Source organism: Salvelinus sp. IW2-2015, unplaced genomic scaffold, assembly GCF_002910315.2.
Source record: "Salvelinus sp. IW2-2015 unplaced genomic scaffold, ASM291031v2 Un_scaffold2768, whole genome shotgun sequence".
In the NCBI taxonomy this organism is placed as follows: Eukaryota; Metazoa; Chordata; class Actinopteri; order Salmoniformes; family Salmonidae; genus Salvelinus; species Salvelinus sp. IW2-2015.
The window spans coordinates 130,398-134,624 of record NW_019944070.1 but is presented as its reverse complement, the minus strand read 5'-3'; the positions used below and the strand labels follow the sequence as shown (position 1 = coordinate 134,624).

The 4,227-nt window shown below is 43.9% G+C and overlaps 1 long non-coding RNA gene across 1 annotated transcript in view; it reads left to right on the top strand.

Moving 5' to 3' along the window:
• The window catches only part of LOC112074703 (uncharacterized), a 100,290-nt gene that overhangs the window by 62,417 nt on the left and 33,646 nt on the right, over nt 1–4,227 (top strand). The gene's annotated exons all lie outside the window — the stretch shown is intronic.

Here is a 4,227-nt window from a genome sequence, read left to right as displayed (position 1 = left end):
CATGCTTTGTTGACTTCAAAAAAGCCTTTGACTCAATTTGGCATGTGGGTCTGCTATACAAATTGATGGAAAGTGGTGTTGGGGGAAAAACAAACAACATTATAAAATCCATGTACACAAAAAAGTCTGCGGTTTAAATTGGCAAAAAAACACACATTTCTTTCCACAGGGCCGTGGGGTGAGACAGGGCCGTGGGGTGAGACAGGGATGCAGCTTAAGCCACACCCTCTTCYACATATATATRGATGAGTTGGCGAGGGCACTAGAACAGTCTGCAGTACCTGGCCTCACCCTACTAGAATCTGAAGTCAAATGTCTACAGTTTGCTGATGATCTGGTGCTTCTGTCACCAACCAAGGAGAGCCTACAGCAGCACCTAGGTCTTCTGCACAGATTCTGCCAGACCTGGGCCCTGACAGACCTGGGCCCTGACAGACCTGGGCCCTGACAGTAAATCTCAGTAAGACCAAAATAATGGTGTTACAAAAAAGGTCCAGTCGCCAGGACCACAAATACAAATTCCATCTAGACACCGTTGCCCTAGAGCKCACAAAAAACMATACATACCTTGGCCTAAACATAAGCGCCACAGGTAACTTTCACAAAGCTGTGAACGATCTGAGAAACAAAGATTGAAGGGCCTTCTATGCCATCAAAAGGAACATAAAATTTGACATACCAATCGGAATCTGGCTAAAAATACTTGAATCAGTTATAGAACCCATTGCCCTTTATGGTTGTGAGGTCTGGGGTCTGCTCAACAACCAAGAATTCACAAAATGGACAAACACCAAATTGAGAGTCTGCATGCAGATTCTGCAAGCACATCCTCCGTGTACAACGTAAAACACCAAATAATGCATGCAGAGTAGAATTAGGTCGATACCTGCTAATTATCAAAATCCAGAGAAGAGACGTTAAATTCTACAACTACCTAAAAGGAAGCGATTCCCAAACCTTCCATAACAAAGCCATCACCTACAGAGAGATGAATCTGGAGAACAGTCCCTTAAGCAAGCTGGTCCTGGGGCTCTGTTCACAAACACAAACACACCCCACAGAGCCCCAGGACAACAACACAATTAGACCCAACCAAATCATGAGAAAACAAAGATATAATTACTTGACACATTGGAAAGAATTCCCCCCCAAAAAACAGATCAAATTAGAATGCTATTTGACCCTAAACAGAGAGCACACAGTGGCAGAATACCTGACCACAGTGACTGACCCAAAGTTAAGGAAAGCTTTGACTATGTACAGACTCAGTGAGCATAGCCTTGCTATTGAGAAAGGCTATGTGCACAGGCTATGTGCACACTGCCCACAAAATGCAGTGGAAAATGAGCTGGACTTCCTAACCTGCCAAATATATGACCATATTAGAGACACATATTTCCCTCAGATTACACAGATCCACAAAGCAACACATCTGCCACGCTGATCCTCAACACTGGAGCTCCCCAGGGGTGCGTGCTCAGTCCCCTCTTGTACTCCCTGTTCACCAACGACTGCATGGCCAGGCATGACTCCAACACCATCATTAAGTTTGCAGACGACACAACAGTGATCACCGACTACGACGAGACAGCCTATAGGGAGGAGGTCAGAGACCTGGCCGGGTGGTGCCAGAATAACAACCTATCCCTCAACGTAACCAAGACAGAGGAGATGATTGTGGACTACAGGAAAAGGAGGACCGAGTATGCCCCCATTCTCATCGACGGGGCTGTAGTGGAGCAGGTTGAGAGCTTCAAGTTCCTTGGTGTCTACATCAACAACAAACTAGAACGGTCCAAACACACCAAGACAGTTGTGAAGAAGGCACGACAAAACCTATTCCCCCCCAGGAAACTAAAAAGATTCTCAAAACGTTCTACAGCTGCAACATCGAGAACATCCTGACTGGTTGCATCACTGCCTGGTACGGCAATTGCTCGGCCTCTGACCGCAAGGCACTATAGAGGGTAGTGCGTACGGCCCAGTACATCACTGGGACTAAGCTGCCTGCCATCCAGGACCTCTACACCAGGRGGTGTCAGAGGAAYGCSKTAAAAATTGTCAAAGACCCCAGCCACCCCAGTCATAGACTGTTCTCTCTTCTACCGCATGGCAAGCAGTACTGGAGTGCCAAGTCTAGGACAAAAAGGCTTCTCAACAGTTTTTACCCCCAAGCCATAAGACTCCTGAACAGGTAATTAAATGGCTACCCGGACAATTTGCGTTGTGTGCCCCCCCAACCCCTCTTTTTACGCTGCTGCTACTCTCTGTTTATCATATATGCATAGACACTTTAACTATACATTCATGTACATACTACCTCAATTGGGCCGACCAACCAATGCTCCCGCACATTGGCTAACCAGGCTATCTGCATTGTGTCCCACAACCCGCCAACCCCTCTTTTTACGTTACTGCTACTCTCTGTTCATCATATATGCATAGTCACTTTAACCATATCAACATGTACATACTACCTCAATCAGCCTGACTAACCGGTGTCTGTATGTAGCCTCGCTACTTTTATAGCCTCGCTACTGTATTTAGCCTGTCTTTTTACTGTTGTTTTATTTCTTTACTTACCTATTGTTCACCTAATACTTTTTTGCACTATTGGTTAGAGCCTGTAAGTAAGCATTTCACTCTAAGGTCTACTACACCTGTTGTATTCGGCACACATGACAAATAAACTTTGATTTGTTTTGAATTGAAAACAAACGCAATTTTGATAAAATCCCATATCTACTGGGTGAAATACCACAGTGTGCCATCACAGCAGCAAGAGTTGTGACCTGTTGCCACAAGAAAAGGGCAACCAGTGAAGAACAAAAACCATTGTCAATACAACCCATATTGATTCTTATTATTTTCACTTTTGTACTCTAACCATCTACACATCGTTACAACACTGTATAMATACATAATATGACATTTGAAATGTCTTTATTCTTTTGGAACTTCTGTGAGTCCAAAGTTTACCGTTCATTTTTATTGTTTATTTCACTTGTGTTTATTATCTACTTCAGTTGCTTTGACAATGTTAACATATATTTCCCATGCAAATAAAGCCCCTTGAATTGAATTGAATTGAATTGAGAGAGAGAGAGGTTAACAACAGTCACAATAACAATCTGTAGTCTGGTGTGTGGAAAACAAACATACAAACATATGGGCAGGTGGCCTACCTGAGGTCCTGGGGCACCAGACATTCCAACATGACCTCTGGGACCAGGCTCTCCCTGAAAGGAAACAAAACATGAAGTTGTATTTTTTTAACCTTTATTTAACTTCACTAGGGTAGGGGGCAGCATTCGGAATTTTGGATGAAAAGCATGSCCAAATTAAACTGCCTGCTACTCAACCATAAAAGATAGAATATGCATATAATTAGTAGATTTGGACTTTTTGAAATCGGACACTGTGGCTGGATTTACAACAAGTGTATCTTCAAAAATGGTGTAAAATACTTGTATGTTTGAGGAATTTGAATTATGGGATTTCTGTTGTTTTGAATTTGGCGCCCTGCAGTTTCACTGGCTGTTGACAAGGTGGGACGCTACCGTCCCACATAACTAGTGACTAGGCAAGTCAATTAAGAACAATTTTTTTTTTCAATGACGGCCTAGGAACAGTGGGTTAACTGCCTTGTTCAGGGGCAGAATGACAGATTTTTACCTTGTCAGCTCAGGGATTCAATCTTGCAACCTTTCGGTTACAAGTCCAACGCTCTAACCACTAGGCTACCTGCCGCCCCTCTAACTGCTAGGCTACCTGCCGTTATCAGTTGAGGGAGTAGCTTCCTTTGTCTTAGTTTGTGTTTTAGTTTGTATTGTTCTGTATTATTGTGCTGAAGCAGTAGGACAAAAAAACAGGGGGGAGACGGTCACAGCCTTACCTTGCCTCCAGGTCCACCCTTGGTTCCGGGGCTGCCAGGCAAACCCTATGAGTGAGACAAGGCCAAAGAGTAGGTCAAAGGTCAAATAAAGGACTTCTAAGTGACCCCTTATTCTATGTTTCTACTTTACAGGTGACTGTCTTAAAGGTTTTCATGTACATGTAGCTAGCTGTGTTGTGAGTATACAGCCTCGTTATCTCACTGATCTGCGTTCACAGGGATCACCTGGTCTGCCTGGAGACAATGGACAATGTGGTACAAAGGTAAGAGTCACTGCTGTGTGTGTGTGTGTGTGTGTGTGTGTGTGTGTGTGTGTGTGTGTGTGTGTGTGT